Below are 22,225 nucleotides of genomic sequence, written 5' to 3'. Positions count from 1 at the left end.
CTGAAAGAATAAAAAATCAAACTTTCATATACAGTATGCAAAAGATAACAGTTAAATAATATATACCACTATGTAGTGACTTGACATCATGATGGTGAAACATTATTAAACCATGTCACTTTCATGAATGAACATAAGATATATTATATATAGGTGTGTACTATTTCATGTTTCTATAAAAGATATTTCTTAAATAAAGTAAGCCATTGATATGTTTGCATAGAATAGAAAATTGACATAATGCATGCTTTTGGGCTTTTCTACCCTTTTATCCCCTTGTATGGTTCTAGGTAAGGATCTAATCTTAATAATTCAAGAGAGCACTAGTTTTCAAACCTAATTCATATGCATCTCACATAGTCAAACATGGCATCTTTCAAACCTTACAAGATTATAGTGGTTAATTTGAATCATACTTCACTAGTTTTAAAGATAGCAATACAAAGTTTAAAACTTTCATCATCTTTAAAACAATAAAGATGTAAAAAAGTCCCATTATAATAAAGTTAGGTTTGGGAAAAGTAAGTTCAATGAAAGAACATACAAAAAGCACACTTCAAAAGAGACATTTACACCCTCTAAAAGCATCTTGCACATCTATTAAATAAAGCCTAAATACTAAACATGGGTAACTTATATACCAAGAAACTTGTTTTTTTTCCTTTTATTTGCTTTTGTAAATGGATAAGCTAGCTCCAAGTTGCATAAAAAACTCTATAGGTCACTAAGCTTTTTATAATACAATCTTTGGTCAGCATATACAAAAAGAACCCAAAAGGCAACCATCAAACCTTAGTATGCAAACTAAATGTTTGATTTGCAAAACACAATGAACCAACAAAGCAACGGTCGCAAGTTATTCGGTACGCAGAGGCTACAAAGTTTTCAACGGTTTGGCATAGGTTATCATAGTAAAACAGTCACCTACATAAACCCTAGAAACATAAAGTGACATTTCGACTAGTTTCTGTCACGGGCCCGCAAAATTTTGATATATTGAGCTACTACTAGTGCTCGAGTTTGGTAGCAACAGTTCTGCTTGAGGGAATGAAGTGTTTGATGGCACGTCCAGCAAGAGATCTTGATCACCAATTTCATCCACGTGTTTTAGTGAATCGAGCATTAGGAGGCTGTGATCAGGTGGTAAGGCGAACAGGCTTCTTGGGCTGAACCCCGGGCCATCATTGTCCAATTTATCTTTGTGTTCATAGCTACCCTTCATTGATGGTCTCTTTGGGCTCTTGATTGTAGTTTTTGGTCCTGAAATATTCATTTGATTCATAAAGTATTCATAATGCAGAACACAGAAACAATTAAAAAAATTGTATGAATGTGATTGTAAAATGTGTGAAATCAATAAATCAATTTACTTTATTTAATATATATTTGATGTAACATATTCGACATACGCTATGTACATGACATGAAAGACATCAATAATATCTGCATACACATAATGACAGTAAACAAATGAATTCAGCCAGCTCTCTGTATCTTTATTTCAAGATGCTATGCTAACCTGAATATGGATGAAATTGGGCATCGCGTGATCTCTTTACATTTACAGAATGTCCAGGTGTCATGATGTTACTCGCTCCACCAGCCACAGAATGTCCTCCTTTGGTATCATATTTACATGGTGTGCCCTAAACATAAAATTGGTAAAAGTAAGTTTATACAAAAGATTCCATTTTGACAACATAGGTATTTTCAATTTTTATTTAAAATTAAAACCTGTTACTGAGTATATTTCTCCACCCAATCAGATTTTGTAGCTTTACAAAGAACAAGCTTCGATAATGTTTTACAGCCTTCGTTATTCACCGTTGGTGAAGAGAGATCAAAGACCCCTTCAGATAGAAGCTTCTGGAAGGAAGATAGATTCTCGTGAAACTGAGGGCTGTTAAACATGTTTTTGAGGCTGCAAAGTTTGCAAAAAAATGCTTAATAAGACATATATGAATTATGAACTTAGAGAACTTGAAATTGCCCTTTTTTAATATTCATTCTAGTGATGTAAGATAAAGTATTATAACATGAGATGAAAACCTATCAGGAACATGAACAGTGTCAACATGAGTTAAATATTTGAGCAATTGTTGTTGTTCATCATTTGTCAGAGTTTTAAATTCTTCAAAGTTGATCACGTCCTGCAAAATATAAAGTTAAGTTGATACTCAGTTTTCAAGGATAAATCGGCTTTGATTATCTGATTATCAAATGGTCAAATACTCACTTTTGTAACAAACGAAGAAGCACATCCAAACACTAATTTTCAATTAAATTTATCTTAAATAGGATATGTAAAGATCAAAAGTAAATTTAATCGTACTTACTTTTAGATCTATGTGGCACAATGGAGAATTACGGTTCATAAGCATCTGTAACTTATCGTCATTATCCCTGTAACCAAACATGAAAAGTAAATATATCTCATTATCCACAAAATAGGCGCTAAAATTGTCCAAAAAAGCAAAAACAATTTCATACATATAATAATAATAATAATAATAATGAATAATAATAATAATAACTACCTGTTCATATGATCTTGATTCATGGGCTTTTTGGGCCGACTCGAGAAATTGCCACCTCTATTAGCATTATATACAGGAAGGGTAGTAAAACGCGAATAAGCCTCGTTTTTAGTATCAACAGAAAGAGAACTTGCTTCAGATTCCTCTTCACGAGTAGTTGAGTTTGGATGGCGAATAAGAACACTTCCGTGTCCTATTTCAACGGAAACCATCGGTGTATCACTTTCAAAAATCAAATCATCTTCTGATGAACCCGAAAAATAAGATTGTTGTTCATGTAAGATGGTGTGTAGATCTCTTGTAAGTTTCTCAACGGGTGATTGCTTTAGTCGGTTAGAACATGTTCTTTTTCTTGATGATACCATTGTATCCCACACGACGGATGATTGAGCTGGTCCTGAAAAGTCAAAGATGGAAATTTGTAAGTTCAAAAGTGATAAAGTTAATAACTTCCTGATTATTTAAGGCCGAATGATCGAATTAAGAATGCTTTTATTGTTTAAAGTTGTGACAAGCAACTTGAAAACACAATTAGGCTTGTAAAAAAACCAAACAAACACAAACGGAGCATGTTTGTGTCAGTTCGTGTAACTTTAACTGAGCAAACGATTGAACACAAACGGAGCAAGTAAACGAAAAGGTTTTCCTTGTTCGTATTCGTTAACAAAATGGGCATATTCGTGTTCGTTCGTTAACATAAACAGCATAAACGAACAGCTTATGAAAGATGAACAATCATAACTGAGCTAAAATAACAATGTGCTGAGTCTAAAAAGTTATTAAAATCAGACGAAGTTGTAATGCGTCAATAAATGTATATGAATGTATTAACGAACAAACGTAAACTAACAGACAGAAATGAATATAAACAAAATAATTTAAATGAACGAACGTTTGTTAAATAATCAGACATAAATAAACGAACGAGACATGTGTTCATGTCCAACTAAATGAACAAAACTTTTTGTTAATGTTTGTTCGTTTATTAAATAAACAAACATAATCGAACTTAATGTAAAATACCTGTCAAATCACTAGCATCCGCACTACCAAACTGCATATAACCATCAGAATTAGACATAGCAGAACCTGAGCTTGATCGGTTACTTGTATCTTCATCAAACCCTTTGCGAAAGCCCAGGTTTTGGTGGTCATAACCAAACCCACCACCATCGCCACCAAAACCTCCACCAACAACGCCACCAAAACCTCCACCACCACGGCCGCCTGCTGCATTGTCATAATTCTGCTTTCTTTTCAACAATTTCACCTCTTTGTTCTTAAGTGATATGGTTTTCACTCGATTAACCCGGTGATCCTCAAAATCATCTGGCTCGGCCCGAGCGTGAAGTGGGGTGTAGTTTAAAAGGGACCCTTTCGTTCTCCAACGCGACCCACACGCGTTGCACAACGGCTTATCGGGAGGCCCGTTTCACCATAAGGGTGTGCCTGTAAACAATCAATATTCATCATATATTTATTCATATTACACAATTAAATGCCTTTGAAGATAGACATGTATCATAAATGTTCCCATATAAGCATGACCTCACCAAAACACAAATTCAACAAACTCTTATTGCATATTAACAAAGGCATAAACAACATTATGCAAATTGATTAGACCAGAAGGCATTAAGAAAGAGTTTTTTTTTATGTTTGACCAAGTTTAAAAGTCAAACATCCAACTTTGAAGACATTAAAAGATAGATTACTCTGTATTTTATAAGTCAAACATTCAATTCTGGACAATCAAGCTCAAATTTCAACAATTTCTTGTATTCTACATTGAGAATTACAATAAGAGACTATCAAAGATTCCAAAAACAAGGTTTATTTCAAGAAATTAGATTTAAAAATCCCAGAAATAATAAAAAAAATCCCAGAAATAATAAAAAATCAGCATAACAATTATATAATTTCTTAGTAACTGTTTTCAATTGTTTCCAAATCAGTTTCTACAATTTTAGACCAAACCACGATATGGGTATTGTGAATCCTGATCTCAAAAACAAATCTGAACATATAAACACAAAAAAACTTAACAAAATAGCAAAAAGATCCCATTTTTATTTATAAATCAATATCCCCAAATTATGAACTCACTTGTAACACCACAGTGATAGCAAGGTCCTTACTTTCCCATCTCTGAACAAATTTTTATCTCTTAAAATTATAAATAAAAATTAAACTAAAAAGAAAAAGAACAACTATCTTTAAAGAAAATTCATTTTTTTCATAAAATTAAAACTCAGAATAGCTATTAACAAGAAGCAAGTGGGTATGTAAAGCTTTGCAAGAAAGATTTAAAAGATTTGCAGAAAACCCCAAAAAGACCAAAACTTTGAAGAACAAGGGTTGAATTTGGTTAACAGGCAGTTGAGCAAGATTAGATGAGTTTTTGGTGTTTGATAATAATAATAAGATAATAATCAAATGGAAGAAAAAAGAAAAAGACTTAAGAGAAGGAATCTAATAAATGGTTGGGAAAGGAAGGTGAAAATGGCGAGGGGAGAGAGAAAGAAAGAAAGAAAGAAAGAAAGAGAAGTTGTGTTTGTGTGTGTGTATACGAAGTAAATGTTTCAGCTTTCTTTTTCTTTTGCTTTAAATAAATTATTATATTAATTTGTTTTCTTTTGAAAATTTTATGTTATCGTTAATTATTAATGTGATTATTTATAGGGTAAATTAGGTGGATATTGTATATGGTATATTTCAATTTTCGTCTTTTAAGTATGAGAAGTTACGGCTATAGTCCATAGTTTTCATTTGTTTACAGTGGTCAGGTATTCTTTTAACAATAATATACCCATCGGAATAACTGAAATTGCTACTTTCAATGCAGTAGTGTCTACAACTCATCCCGACCACGGGGGAATAGCTACTATGGTACCAACGCAAGAAACTTTACTCATTGTCTATGCTGAAGAGTCATGAGAGATTGATGAAGACATGGAGGATAGCCTTGTACAGAAGATAAACATCAACTCAGCTTACCCTAAACAAACTATCAAAGTCAATAATAAGTTTCCCCTCAAACTATGAGTAAGATCATAACTTTATTACAAAAAAGTAAACATGTTTTTGTATGGTGTCCAAATGATAAGACAGGGGTTCCTAGAGAATATGATGAACATTCCCTTAACATCGCACACACACATAAACCGTTCGCTAAAAAAAAGAAGTTTTGAAGAAGGTAAATTATAGGGTTACATAATTGACAAAAAGGATAAAAGCTAACCCAAGTAAGGTACAAATTGTTCTTAATTTGCACTCTCCAAAGACAAAGAAGGAGGTCCAAAGCCCCTTAAACGATTTCTTTCGAAATCAGCAGATGAATCTTTACCCTTTTTCAAACTTTGAAGAATTGCAATGACAAGAAAGGCTTCCAATGGACTAGTGAGGTAGAAGCTACCTTCCTAGCTTTATAGAAGCATCTAGCCTCCTTGTCTGCTCTAGCAGCTCCTCAAGTGGGAGAAGCAATAACAGTTTATATATCTGCAGGAAGGGAAACTATTAGGTCAGTGCTTATTGTTGAACACGAAAAAGTCCAAGTTCTAGTGTACTTCATCAATAGGGCATTAAGAGAAGCTGAGCTCAATTACACGCCCATTGAGAAGCTAATCCTCATACATGTTCACACAACTAGAAGGCTAAGAAGGTACTTCCAAGCTCACCAAATAAAAGTGGTTACTGACAAACTGATAAGGTCCATTTTGGAAAGTTCGAAAATCACAGAAAGGCTAGCCAAATGGGCTATTGGCTTGGGTGAACACAACATATTGTATGAGTCTAGAAAGGCAATCAAGGGTCAGATCTTGGCCTACTTTCTAGTCTAAACACTAAAAGAACCTATTGAAGTGAATGAATTGGAAGAAGGTGAACCTGCTATCCCTTTGGGAAAGTGAACACTCTACACTGATGAAGCTTCAAGTATAGAAGGTTCCGGAGCCAGTATAATAATCACGGACCCCCAAGGACCTGAAAATACGTATGCACTTTATTAGAGTTTCCATGTACTAACAATGAGATTGAATGTGAGGCTTTGATTGTAGGGCTTCGCTTAGAAAAAAATATGAAGATCCCGGAACTAAGTGCCTTTGTTGTTCAAGATTGTTGGCCTATCAAGTAAACAACGAGTTTATAGCAAGGAAGCCTTCGATGTTGAAGTATAAGCCGAAGTTCAATGAGCTAATGAAGGAATTTAAAAGTTGCTCCTTAACTCAAGTTTCCAGGAACTCGAAACAAACAAGTTGATGCCCATAGTAAATTGGCTTCCCTGACCTTCGCTCATGTCACATCCCAACCTAAGGCGGAAATGTCGGGGCGCGAACGATTACTCACAGCTCACAAGGTACTATCATACAATTTAAATATGACAAAATCTAATTTATTTATTTGAATTCAATCAAGTACACATCGTCTCAATTTGTTACAAATAAATCCAGAAACAAATAAATCAAAGTAGTTGTCTTTTTATATATAACCTAAAGCCAATCTATGTGATCTTCAATCTTCACTTCAAACCAAAGAACAACCTTCAATATGTGTGTGTGTGTGTGTTTGTATTTATATATATTGTCAACACGAGGTTGGGTGAGAAAATCACCAATTTTCGACACTAAATATAATATAAGATAAAAACTGCAAAATCAATATCATGAGTAATTGGTGTTAGTTGAGCATGCCTCACGAACGACTATGGCTACTATGATGACATGCTAGAATCAAGACATGCTAGAATCAATGATGAACTTCTCCGAATGCTAGAATTAAACAGTTAAGCATGTTAGCAATTAGCAAATAAATATTTAATTGATCAACAACACAATAATCATGATCTTCTAGTATGGACAATATGTAGTATGAAAAATAAGAATAGATACGATAAAGTTGTAACAACGTGAAAATTTCGAGTTCAAAGTATCAACTTTCCAAAGTCTAGGGACTAAAATTGCCAAATTCTAAATTAAAAATTCTGATTTCCTGACCCATCGCGCTATGCGATGAGTCAGAGGAGAGGCCCATCGCGTATCGCGATGGGGTACCTGACACAACGTGACACGTGTGCCACGTGGCACACGGTGGCACTGGTTATCGCCACGTGTCACCACGTGGCAACACTGCTGCCACGTGTCAACACGTGACAGATCTACGCTGTGAGTCAGCAGACCTATATCGCGATACGCGATAGGTCTGCTGAGGAACCTATCGCGTATCGCGATAAGGACCAAAATTTCGTCTATAAATAGCAGCCAAAGGGCTGCTCATTTCCACATCCCATACTCAGCTCTCACTTCTCTCTAACATCTCACTACATCCCGACAATCGTATAAACGACCAACCTCGATAAGCGTGCCTCGAATCTTGTTTGTGTACCGACGTTTCCTTGAAGTTGTGCCACCCTCCACCCTCATTCAAGCAAAGGTGTTTGTTATAATGGCAATGAGTTGCGACGAGTGTTGAAGTTGGCGTTATCGTTTAACGACCAAAGTTGAATATAAACTAAAGGTTTATAATTTACTTTTAAACTAAAGGGTTTCAAGTAAATAAGAATTGAACCAAAGGTTCAATCGAGGATTGTGATATAAGACTAAAGGTCTTAAGCCGGATCGTGTATCCGACTAACAAATATTTATACTCGTACTATATGTGTGAGATAAAGAAAGGGAAAGACCCTTGGACAGTGAGTGAAGCTGATCCTAAAGAGACAAGGTGAATACGCCACCAAACTTTTACTTATTTAAAATGAGTCAAACTTGTTATTTGAAATTGTTTACAAGGAACTATGTGTTCCTAAAACCGTTATGAATAAGAGTATAAACCTAGCCCTCAGGCTGTGGTATAAGGATGTCTGGATCCTTACATAGGTGGTACTATGCGATGTATGGGCATGATCGCACCACCCTTGGTCGTAGGACGCTCTCCTGCAGGGAGTACGACCTTATGTGTATATTTACGGGTACTTAACTAAGTCGAACGCTGCGGTGTTTGCTGAGGTGACCTAGAGTAGAGGCTCATATTTATAATGTGTTATTTGACTTTGTTATTCCTAAGCCACGTTGGGCCGAGGCAGGCGTAGTCTCGAGGGGTAATAAAGTAAAAGAAATATTTTTGCGTCAGCGTGTTCACCAGCATTCGTTGCTGACGTATTTTATTACATTTTGCAGGTGAACAAAGCTAGAGCTTGGAAATGATGAAGTACTAATATCCAATGGCTCGGATTCTTTTTGTATAAGAGTAAAATGGCGGTTTGTATAACATAAACAAGTAATCTTTTGTACTTAAGTTTGGGAATCTTTTAAAATCCCAACTTTTGTTTAATGTAAATATTTACAAATTAAACCCACAAGTTTTATAAGACTTCTGCTAAATTAACGTAACTCTGATTTATTTACACTTGTGGTACCAACTATTGATCATACTCCTAGGCCTAAGATAGGGATGTGACAAAAGTCCCCAAAAGTATTTGAAAACACTAAAATAGTTGAGTGATTACTCACCTTGATGATTAAGAGAGTAAAGCGAGAGATAAAATAAATGAGCAAGGTTATAGCGACAAGTATTCTGATTCAAACAGACCTGAGACTTATACAAACTAAAAGTAGAGTAAAAACCGAGAACATAGCCGCTGGAATCAATCCCAACGGATGTATAGAACTCCGGTTATGATATTTTAAATAAGGCGAGCTGGTACTGACCTGAATCCGACAGCGAGTCGGAAGTTGGGTTTTGATCAGTACACATAAAATTTTATTTTGAACAAAAAAGTTTTCTGGACCGAAAGCTAGTTCCGACCAGAAGATAGAGATATTGACAAGTTAATTAAGCTTGACTAACACACCCTTAACGGGTCGGGATCAAATTGACCACCGAAACTACCTCAATCAGTGAAACTAACTTTTGTGTATTGAATGAAAATCAATAAAATTAAAGAATACAACTTACCCATACGAGAAGAGGAATTATGAGAAAATTGTGGTCAATGATTTCTTGAACTTCAAAGTAAACAAACCTTGAACAAGCTTGTTTAATGAATGAAGATTAGGATGGTTTAAGGAGAAATTTCATAGGAAAGATATTAATGACGGTTGAGACAGATGCTTTAGGGTTTATGGGAAGTATTATGATGAATAATACGGAGGTTAGAGGTTTTAGCTGATCATTTAATCGATTAAGGAAACCGGATTATGCATTAATGACCAAAATCGGGTCTTTTGATCAACATAACTCAAGTAATTATTGGGGAATGAATCTAGACATTATACTATACTTGATTTCATTTCTTGGGGCTCAAAATTCGTGATTTAGGCTTGATTAGGAATGATTTAGCACTTAAAACGATTTAAGGAACCAAAATAACAACCAAAACTGCACGAATACCTGACCGCGCTACGCGACCAGGTTGGGTCTTCCTCCCCGCGTGACGCGGCAGGGAGGTGGGGAGCTAGTTTCTATTTTTTCATATTCAGTCCCTAAAGTTCCAAAAATGCATTTTTAGCCATTTTAAGCAATTTTAAAGGTTTCTAAGCATTGTTTGACAAGTTTAAAAGTTATTAATATATAAAATTAGTTAAACCAAGTTAAATACTAATAAATACATTTTTTTATTAATAAGAAAGATCTGAAATGTTAAAGCTCACCTGACAAAGAAGATCCTGGTTGAAGTGTTGAAGAGCCCTTCGTTCGAGAAACTAGAAATGCAAAATACCATTGTTAATGGAAAAATCAATGAATGCTATCATACTTTGAGTAACAAACTTGTTTATTATCCTATCTAAGGGTGAGCCCCTCCAAACCAGGTTCCATGAGGTCCAACGAAGTTCCTACTCATGTACAGGGTTGAGCTCCTAGGCCATATCGCTCAACAGGTAACAAGACGGGTATATCTTCCTGGATAGAGGGTGAGTCCCTAAAACAATACGACTCTCATGGAACACATAGAAGTAATCTATCTCCATGTAATGAGATTGAGCATCTCTCACCAACTTGCTCCATAAGTACAAGAAGCTAGAAGCTTAAAATTGTGATATAGGCTTAAAAGGCTAAGGACTTATGTAACAATATACCACAAACAAGCTAATAAAATTTTGTTGACTGATAGAGGATGGGATATGATTTGCATCGGTTCTTAGTTACTAAGGTAAGGAAGGGTGTCTGCAGCATCAATCCTTAACAAAGTTTCAAATACATTGCAAAATAACAAACAAACATAAAAAAAACATGAACAAACAACTACGAAGTAGATTAAAACATAAAATCACCCTAAGGGGGTGCTACCATACATCACAAGCATAAAAATAAATAGTTTTGCCAACAAAGGCTTACAACACAATAAAAGAAGCTTCACGCAGGAAGCTTAAAAAAACACTAAAACTACTTGTCAACAACATTAGCACCTTCCTCCCCGGAAGCTCCAGCAACCCTGTCTTCAAGGTCCACATACAACATGTCAAAATCGGCATCATGATCTTCAAGGGAAGCTTCAGTAGTGGCAAGAGAATGAGTTTTCTCAACCTCTCTTGTAGGGGAAGGAGTGTGCTCGACATTAGTAGAAGGAGAATGAGTGACCTCAACGTCCCCATCTTCACCGTCAACAGGTTGATCAATTGGATCTTCAGTGGCAGGTGCTTCGGCATCGGTCTTTCCATCCTCAACTTCACCCTCTTGATCATTCTCAACAGGGTTATCTTCTCAGCAATCTTACTAGGCTTTGATCATTTGCTGAGCAATGTCCTTCATGAGACCTTCCGGCTCGATGTCTTAAAAAACCGAGAAGGTTAGATCATGGCATTGAGCAACGGCTTCAATAGGGGAAGGTCATCATTTCATTGCCCTCACAGTAGTAGCAAAGTCTTAAGCATCATGAGGTCGGTAGGCTGGAAGTGTCCAGCCTGACCTGCCTCAAACCCAATATACAAGCCATGATGACGACCATGTTCAATAGCCTTTGTGTAAGCTTCACTGAGAGCAAAATTGCACTCATCGCTATGAAGAAGTTAGGAAACGACATGAGGGAAACCTTGCTCAAACAACAAACGCTTCTCAGAAAGAATCCCATCAACCTGCAATTGGAGAGCAGTAATGGTAGAATTGGAAGCAAGCTTCTCATCAACAAGCTTCTACTTCTCACCTTCTAGCTTCTCACGATCTACAGATAGCTTCCTTCTCTCCTCAATAACATAATTCCTTTTTTTTTTGGCTTACCTTATGGAATTGTTCATAAAGGTCCTTAACATAGGCCTCCAACTTGTTCCGCTCATCTTCAGTGGAAGCCTTAGCAATAGCAAGCTCATGTATCAAAATTTGTTCATGAGCGTTCAAAGTTTAACATTCTCATCTGCCTCGGCTAGGGCACTCTCAAGCTTCACCTTCTCGTCTTCCAGCTTCTTGATATCCCTAGGATCATAGCTTCATCCTCTCAAGCCTTCGGAGACAAAAGAGGTGGAATGCAATGAAGGAGAAAATGGAATGCAATAACTGGATAATCTTCCTCATTATCTCATCATCATCTAATGACTCGACAATCTTCTTCTTAGCGGGAGGAATGCAATGAAGGATATGGTCCTAACAAACATGAACCTTCTTCGGGGTATCACAATTGCGAACCTTCCACGCTAGAACATAAATGGAAGTAGCCTCCTCGAAAATAGCACCTTCAACGTCATCACTCTGGGAAGCAATACTTTTCCCCTTACCAGTCCAAAACAATAGTTTCCTTAGCAGCAGATTCAACAACAACATGCCTCTTGACCTGCATAACCTTCTCCACCTTCTTGGAACTACTAACTAAAGGATCCGACATCTTGATTGTGGTTTTGACAGTCTTCCTAGAATCAACAACAGTTGCCTTCTTCTCAATACCTGGCGTCAATGGAACTTTCAATGGAGAAGGAGTAGAGCTTCTAGGAAGTTTCTCTCCAATAGAGGGGGAAAGCCAGTTGTAACACCCCGGCTTAAGAGAAAAACGCCTAGTGACGAACACATTGCTCAAAACACACGTGACACTATTACGTGACAATATTATCATTAATTAATTTAAACGTCAAGTACATAGGTTTGTAACAAGAAATACAAGGAAATTATAAGAACAATTAAACAGCTTGCCCATTTTTTAATATAACCTAAGTTCTAGTGTCTTCTCCTAGTCTCATCCTCTAATGATTGTACTTGTAGCATATACATAAACTAAAGGTTAACTAAACAAATAGTTGGTGAGTTCACTCAGGTTTTGATATATATAATAAAAGAACCATACAATTCCATGAGACATGTGCAATAATCGAGCAAGTAAGGTCCTTTCTAGTTGGTAACAACCAACGTACTTGGATAATCAAGCAAGTAAGGTCCTTGGTCCTTTCCAATTGGTAACAACCAACGTACTTGGATCGGGGTCCCTTTCCACTCATAACAAAATGGTCCTAAGTACAAGGGGGCGTATGATCATACTTATTGAGGATACCACGTGCAAGTAAGTTTTGAGCAAATAATCAAGTAAACACACACGTCTATGATATGAATTGTAGTTTTGTAAATGAATAAGTAAACAATTGATTTGATAGGATATATATGCTACCCCCAAAATGTGTAAAAAGCGTTAAAAAAGGGGGGTGTGAGAAACTTACATTGATTGGTGAGTAAAAGGATTAGATGTTGGTGTGACTTGATCAATCCTTACCATACCCTAAACCAAAGTTTAGAAATGCGTTTTAGGCTAAGGGTGAAGAATACTAAATCTAATGAAACGATAAGATAAAAACATGGAAAATATAAAAAAGGAAGATGAAATACAAAAATCAGTTTTTTAACATGAAACTGTTCTGTTTTGTTTAAGGTATTTTAAATATCAAACAATTTTATTAGAAATCAAGACTTTTCTCTAGTAAACTAGAATGTTTTTAACAGATTTCATTTAGAAAAGTTTTACAAATTCGTACCCTAAATAGGCCAAAACAGCCATCTAAATTAGAGGGTACGAATCTGCGCACTGTTTATATAATATTGATTGCGAATTCATACGAATTAATTAAAATGCGTAAAAATAGTTTTTGAGCTGTATTTCAATGAAGTTTATCATATAGTCCGGTATTGCACTTTTTCAGTTTGTTATGAACAAGATATGCTTCTTTCTTTAACGGTTTGCTGAGTGGAAGTTCAAGTTCGAAAAGTACGTGAAGATGGAGGATGCAAATATTTGGAAAAGCATTGTCAGGGGTCCCCAACCTAGCACTTATGACAAAGAAAATGCTGAAGTAGCTGTAAAGCCCGTCTCAATGTTTAGCGACGAGGATTTTGAAAAGATTGAGGAGGATGAGAAGGCTCTTGCCACTCTAAGAATGACACTTTCACATGAAATCGCTCAAGGATTCAGAGAGCTACTATCTGCAAAAGGGTTGTGGGAAGTCCTTATTGAGGTGTGTGAGGGAAATGAGGATATGAGAAGGAGTCGAAAGGATCTGTTGCGACAAAATTTTAACATGTTCAATCATGTTTTGGGGGAATCATTGGAGACACAGCTTCCAAGATTTTTTAATTTGGTCACGGAGATGAAAACTGACTCTTATTGAAGACAAATAACAAGCTAGTCAACTCTCTGCCTCAAAGCTGGGACATGAATGTTACAGTGATCAAAAGGACAAAGAACCTAGCCAAATTAACTTTGTCAGAGGTGATGGTAATCATTAAGTCATGTGACATGGATGACAAGCAACGTGCCATTAATCATGCTTACTCCTACAATGTGGTTGCCTACAGCACTGCTTCTAATAATGCCCTGGTATCACAAGACAATTTTTCAAAGTCATCTCAAGGTCAGTATGCTCAGCCACCTCAAGCTCATAACAACTTCTCAACGTTTAGATCTTCTCAAGGTCAATTTGCTCAGCCACCACCACAGCCTACTCCTGTGTTCTTTCAACAACCTGCTCCACCAACTAAGCCTCAATCGACTGTTGGGTCTTCTAATCAATCTCCCACTCAAGTTCGTGCTATTCCAAAAGAGACTTAAGAAAACATTACCTTAATGGCAGGTTTCATGAACTGCTACAATACTTTTCTTGCTGGAGATTTGGTTCATCCAGCCGTAGTTGCTAAATTGGATCAAATCCATCCTGATGATGTAGAGGAAATGGATATTTCTTGGCAAATAGCCATAGTTGTGTTTAGAGCAAAGAAGTTTACCAAGAGAACATGCAGAAACAACTGGAACTTGCCGGCTGACAAGAAGGTGGGATTCAATAAAGACACTCTGAGGTGTTATAACTGTCACGAGCCGAGTCACTTCGCTCGTGAATGCACGAATCCAGCCAAGGAGGGAGACAGGGAAAGGGCACTAGTTCCAGTGGATGGTGCTAGAGGAGAAAATGCAGCTGGTGCTAGAGAGAATAAGCGGGGATTGGTGGATCAGCAGTTTTATTGAACTAACCATATGGAAGCACTCAACATAAATAATCAGACTGCGAACCTTGCTTAGATTGATGTCGTTGAAGACGAGAACGATGTAAAGGAGCTTGTAAAGGATCTTCAGTTTGCAATCATGGCATCCACTTCTCCCAGCTCATCTGATGTAAGTTCTAAATTATGTTCTCAATCCCGCATTTAAGAGGTATAATTATATAGAATACATAATAGCAACCTAATTAGGGAAATGGAAGGCATAACATGAAAACCTCACCCCTAAGAAACTTGAAATATCTTTAAAAGAAAAACTATAAGCACAACAAAAGGATTTCTCTAAACTTCAAAAAGACTTTAGCGTAAAGTGTTGTCACAACTTAGATGCAAAACAACAAATTGCCGAACTAACTTCCAAATTAGACGCCTCTAAGTTGGAGATTGCAAAATTAGCTAATAAATTTGGAAATGCTGAATTTAACTTTAAGAAATTCGATGTCTTTAGTGCTGTTGAATCTATGATTGAAAAACAGTTAAAATGGAAAGAGAAAAGGGTGAGGGTATTGGGTACAATGAGGTTCCTCCTCCGTATAATGATAATTACATTATGCTTCCTCTTACCAAAGAAGAGGAAGCAAAGGAACCGTTCATGCAGTACGAAAAGCCGACTACAAATGAAACATTTGGTCATGGTTCAGTCAAACATATTGAACCAACCTTGAAAGTGAACGATACTAATGTGTTTACTTCATGTGCAGATGAAGTAGCTATAGAGGATTGGACTGATGAGGAGGAAGATCCATTTGTTTTAACTAATAAAGACTTTAATTCTAATGTTTCTATAAATTTGCATGCTTTTGATTTTGTTGCTACTGATGTTTGTGTGGGCTTTGTTTTTAAGAGCAACGACAATTGCGTGGTTGATCTTTCTAAGACATTTACAACTTGTGGTGTGGTTCAAATAAAATTGATAAAAATAAGATTTTGGATAAATATTTGTAAAAGAAGGGAGTTCAAGTGTGCATGATTGTAATAGATCAAATGTCAGGATAACGCGGAGCAAACTGGCTCACACAAAAGGTCAAAACCAGGGGTTGGCCAATATGAATTTTTCTATTAAATGACAAACGTGTGTAAGTGTGGCACTCCTGGTCACATTGCTAGAAATTGTTCACAATGTCCTTATGTCCCATACTACGGACATAAAAAAAGAATATCCATCAAATACCTTTAATAAATTAAATTATACTAAATCAAGGTACTACAAGACAAATCCCTCATATGGTGATTGGAAACAAGACAAGGCTGACAAGTTGAAATCCCATCAAACTAAGCCTGTCGTGTTTCGAAAGCGTGATGGAAAATCGATTTCGATCCCGAGACCAAAGCCGACCTCTAGATCAAAATCGATCTGGAAACCAAAATCCAAAGTGACTTCCGTCCGCAAACCAAAGACAAAGACAACCGTTTGCAGACAAAAATTTTTATAACCCGACTACAAATTGTTGCCTAAATCTACGGTGTCCAAATCACTAAAAGCTTCCTGTTCAATTCTAGATAACCATGAATACATGTCATGACAACCTGTATCTTGCATAAATGAATCAAGAGTACCCAACATTACTATGGAATGGGTATCAAATACTAATTAATCTCGCATATCATGCAGGAACAGCTATGGAGGAATATCATCAGACATTGGTATGTTGGTAGTGGCTGTTCCAGGCACAAGAAAGGAGACATCTCTCAACTGCATAACATTCAACAAATTAATGGAGGGCATGTTTCCTTTGCGGGAGGAGAAAAAGGGAATATCGCACATAATGGTAATCCATATGTAACACAATTTACTTTATGAACTATATGTCTTTATTTATATGACGTTTTTGTGTAGTATAAAGGGTTTATCAATAAGAAGATCAATATTTACTTTTCAATATTTTCTTCCATAACTAAAACAAAAATGCTTCAAAAACATATATTTTATTACTTGAATTATACTTTAATACATTTAAATATATATAATTTGATATGGCTTATAAGACAAATTATCTAATTAAAAGCATTCAAAATTTTAAACCAAAAAGAAAAAATTACAAATTTTGTCCTTTTGAATATACAAAATTATGGATTGGGTCCTTTTCTAAAATTAGTTTCACTCCTTATCCTTTATTTGCATGTTTCGCTCTAAACTAACGGCCATCCAATAATCCAGTTAAGTCTTGGCATGTGACAATCATTTTGAGGGAAAAAAAGGTAATTTCCAACCTTTATTATTATTATTACTACAAAAATTTCAATTTTCAGAAGTTGTTGCCCCCCCCCCCCCCCTCATTTTCTTCTTTAACAATTCATCATCAAACTATCTACAGCCCTAACCCACCACCTCCACCACTTAGATAACCATTGCCACCATCTTTAACCGCCGCTTACGACAACAGCACCACCACTTTAAACAAGAACTTAATCAAAACCCCTTTCTTCTTCTTCCACCGTTCAACCCTAACCCTCACAATTTTAAAACCCTAGACCTAGGTCAAATCCAAAATCAGGTGATTTTCCAGCACAATCTCATTCCAAGGAAACCAATTTCAAACCCCTCTTATATTAGCTAATGGAAATTGAACCATCAGAAGCATTGGTTTATGAAACTTCAAAGTTTAATTGTTGGTTACCTGTTTGTTTAATTTCTAAACACCATCGTTGACCATCTAAAAACCCCTAATTATGAGAAATTCATCTTCATATTGTTAATCATAGATATGGACATCTTTGCAAACTCAAATCCTTACGAATCACCGGAATCATATCCTCAATCGAGCTTTTAGAAGCTACCAGCGTCCACCTCCACGATTCCGGTAATCAAATCGACGTTATATATGGAGAAACCATCATCATCCACTAGCTCCGCGATTACCTGTATGACACCATAAGAGACTTCGGCACCTTACCGTTATTAAACCTATCTTATTAACAACCGTTAAATACAGCTAGTCGTGTGGTGGTCGGTTAGGGTTTAATGATGAAGGAATGGGGTTCAATGAATATGAAGATGTGGGGTAACCGACAGCTGTAGATGGTGGCAGGATTTGTGGTGGTGGTGGTGGTGGGTTAGGGTTAGGTTGAAGTTGAAGATGGTTTGATGAAGATGATTTTCATTTAAAGAAACTATAAATGAAAATGGAAATGATGGGGGGCCACAATCTCTAAAATATAGTATTAAATTATATATAATAATAGTAGTAGTAGTGGTAGTAGTAGTAATAATAATAATAATAATAATAATAATAATAATAAGGGTTGGAAGTTACCTTTTTGCCCTCACATGATTGTCACATGCCAAGACTTAACTGGATTATTGGATGGTCGTTAGTATAACAGACAAAAATCGAGAGAAACATGCAAATAAAGGATAAAAAGTGAAACATATTTTAGAAAATGACCAAATCCATAATTTTGTATATTCAAAAGGACAAAATTTGTAATTTTTTCAACCAAAAAATCTATTTCAATCTCATTTTACTATTTTCGTTTTTCAATAATCATTTAGGATACTAAATCCTAGAACATCGTTTTCATCAGTTATTTACATAATTTTAATATTATATTCACTTAATAATTTTATTTTTAAACTAATACAACGAATTGTGGTCATCTTAGTGTTACCTGTTGGTCAAAACATAGTTAAAGTGTTTATTATGGTTTATATTCAAAACAATAAAGCTACACACAAATAGTTTAAAAAAATACAGTTATAACATTTATTATTAAAATATTTTATAAAATTTTATTAAAATTCACACCTTAATTATAATATAACTTAATTGAAACATTTGTTATTTTTATGTTATTATTTTTAACTTAATCATGCTCCCTATTACATTTCAAGGATATTCTATTTTCACATTAATTACGAAAAAATAGTTAATCCGGTTAAAAGTCATTTACCATGCTTCCATAAAATCCGAGATCTTTGCTTATTTTTCCCCTATAAGTTGTTAAAATATATATATTAATTACTTAAATAACCCAACAACTCCCCCATAATATTAAATAATAACACGGGATTAATATTCAAAATTTAAACATTCCTTACCCAATAATTTCAACTATTATAAATAAGAATCATTGTCTTCACTTTATGTAACTTTAAATCTTCTAATATGCTGCTAACTCAGAATAATCATTGTTATTTAAACATGACTTTATTTTGAGATTAGTATGCCTTTATCATTACCCGTTCATAAGAAATGAAATAAACCATTTGGTTATATTTTAATTTTCGGTAATATATATTTCTTGATTATGCAATTGTTAGTTGTAAAATATGAAATCAATTAAAAAATTGTCATGCACAGAATATTAATGACCATAAATTTATAATGATCAATAAATTTTAAATTCTAAAGAGTATAAGGATGATTATATCATTTAATTTCAGGTAACCTGATTTTTGGGATAATTATGGTTTTCTTATAAACATGAGCAGATGATCTCAAAATGACATCATATTAACTGATTAAAAGAAATGAAATTTTATGTGTATGAATATTTTTTTTTTGTTTCTTGGATATATTATCAGTTTTCTATGGTTGGTATGTACTTGAATGTAAGGCCCCGTTACCGGTGCCCTACATTGGACGTTGGTTTTACTCATAATCACAGTTCTAATTATCATAGTTAAATAAAATTTTCGCGAAAAATTAAAAACTTCAATAAATCATTACAAAACTTGTCTCAAATAACATATCTTGTCTTTCAAACATAAACATCATGTTAAATAAAAACGTCACAGGTCTTCAGATGTCAGCTTCTTATTCTTCCACCATGTGTCCTTCTCAAGCCAACTGCCTCATCCTACTCACCTGCGTACATACTAAAAGTCAGCTAAATAAAAACGTATCTTGTCTTTCTAACATAACTTGTCTTTCAAACATAAACATCATGTTAAATAAAAACGTCACAGGTCTTCAGATGTCAGCTTCTTATTCTTCCACCATGTGTCCTTCTCAAGCCAACTGCCTCATCCTACTCACCTGCGTACATACAAAAAAGTCAGCTACGCTGAGTGAGTTTTAGTTAATCAAGTAACATACAATACTTTCACATACTTATACATACGCATCCGTAGATACCTAGTATATACTTAACTTGTTTAATTTTCTTTCGTACATACGTGAGTATATACCTTCTTTCTTTATTTCATTCTTTCTTTTATTATTTCTTTACATTCTTTACATCTATTCATACTTTACATTCTCATACGTTTTAAAGAGTATTACGCCCTACTACCTCGAGTATTATTAAGGCTCGGTCACTTTTTTGCCTCGGATATTATTAGGGTCCGGTCCCTTTCTACCTCGAGTATTATTAGGGCTCGGTCTTTTTATGCCTCGAGTATTATTAGGGCCCGTTCCCTCTCTTCTGTACCTTGCCATCCCTTTATATTCATTCATAATATACATATATCATCCATACATTATATATAACATTCATATCTTTAGTTATAACTTAATTGTACATGCAATATTCGAAGATTGTTCACGTACCGACAAGCAATCATTCACATCTTTCACATAAATCATATATGGCATACACTTACCACTTAAGGTAAGTGTATTAACTAATCACATTGAGTATGCACACAGCCCCGAAAACATAACAAGGAATGGGGCTAGAAACTCTCCTGAACTAGGTTATGTTCACCGTTTACGGTTATTCCTTTCTTTAGCTGTGCACGACTAACTGTATAACAATTACACGTATCAATTTACTATCACTACCCATAGCACGTTTCTAGTTTAAATATAACTCTTAACAGATGGGGGTCCGGGGGCAGCGCCCCTGGCAGCGGGGTTCTAGGGGCGGCAGACCCTAGCAGGGTCTAAGGGGCAGAGCCCCTGGCTGGGGTCGAGCTGTAGTAACACATTTTTCATTATAAATTCTAATTTATTATTTTATTTGCTAACTCAAAATTTCAAGGGCTTCTTTGTAATTAATCCATTTTATTATAAGTTCAGGGACCTTTCTGACATTCTTTCAAACTCTAATTCGTTATCCTATTTCTTAGCGAATTGGGGTTCATTCGTTACTTCTGTCTTTCATAACGAATTGACTAATTCGTTACCTCATAACGAATTGACCTTCATAGCGAATTGGCCTTCATAACGAATTGGCCTTTAAGACGAACTGACCCTTATAATGAATTGGTCCTTATAGCGAACGACCCTTTTATAACGAATGGAACTTCTAACGAATGAGGGTTCATCTGTCATTCCCCCATAGCGAACTGCCTAACGAATTGCTTAACGAATTAAGCTAATTCGTTATTCTTTCTTAACGAATTACTTGCTAGTTCGTCATTTCCCACTAACGAATTAGGGTTAGGTCAGAATGTTAGAATATTCTCTGACATCCTCGTACACACCTTTCCAGCGCTGTCAACGCCGGAAAAGCGAGATCTCAGTTATTTTCCATCGTTTTCACCGTTTTTCGTCCCTTTCGATCCATATCTGAGCTAGGATGACCCCTAAGCTCATCTTTTGTTCGATTTATACATGATTCTACCCTGATCTCGTGACTTTAACGGTTAAAGGGTGTCGGCTCATTGTTTCGCGACTAAATCTAGCGGGTTTGGGTCCATACAATATCATACTATCATTACCTCGGGTCGGGATCGATTCTTCTTCTTGGTTTCGGCTAAGGGAAAGAGAGAACCTAGAGAGAGAGCTTAAGTGTGTGTTTGGGTGGTGTATGGAATATGTGAAATGAATGGATTATGGAGTAATTATTGTTTATATATGATGGGTCATGGGCTTAAGCCCATGGTCTTTATTTCTTTCCTTTTTAATCTAAGTCCATAACTCATATCTATTTAACCCAACACAGGCTCAACTCATAGTTACTCATATTTTATTTATTGACCCAAGCGAGAAAACGGGATGTTACATTAAAGAACCTTATTTGTCACACAGACAACTAAACGTGATTATATCAAGATTTATAGCAGACCTATATGTTACCTTACCAAGACTTACAAGAAGACATAGACTAAAGATTTTGATTTTTGATAAACAATGTATAACGACCACCAATACAATCACAAATGTAATGTACAAGGAATGTTTTATATCTTTGTGTAATATTAGTTATGTAACATCTGTAATATTAATGTAAATTGTAATTGTATTAACAATATATGATCATTTTGTTAACTGTTTTTCACTTAACGATTAAAGTTTGAAATTTCATCAACTACCCGTGTAATACACGAGACTTAAACTAGTATATTCATA

At 35.4% G+C, this 22,225-nt stretch overlaps 1 pseudogene across 1 annotated transcript; it reads right to left on the bottom strand.

The window, feature by feature from the left end:
• Positions 1–663: 663 nt before the first annotated feature.
• On the bottom strand, positions 664–4,683 carry LOC143530114 (GATA transcription factor 27-like; annotated as a pseudogene). The gene is made up of 8 exons (XR_013134792.1): positions 4,644–4,683; positions 3,561–3,986; positions 2,538–2,934; positions 2,337–2,403; positions 2,050–2,150; positions 1,735–1,921; positions 1,520–1,646; positions 664–1,260 (listed from the first exon to the last, which is right to left on the bottom strand). The product of XR_013134792.1 is annotated as a GATA transcription factor 27-like (transcript).
• Between the last annotated feature and the right edge of the window lie 17,542 nt (positions 4,684–22,225).

Source organism: Bidens hawaiensis, unplaced genomic scaffold (assembly GCF_021521415.1).
Source record: "Bidens hawaiensis isolate Kalapana, Puna unplaced genomic scaffold, B.hawaiensis_p1.1 tig00000636_1, whole genome shotgun sequence".
In the NCBI taxonomy this organism is placed as follows: Eukaryota; Viridiplantae; Streptophyta; class Magnoliopsida; order Asterales; family Asteraceae; genus Bidens; species Bidens hawaiensis.
This window is presented reverse-complemented; position numbering and strand designations above follow the sequence as displayed.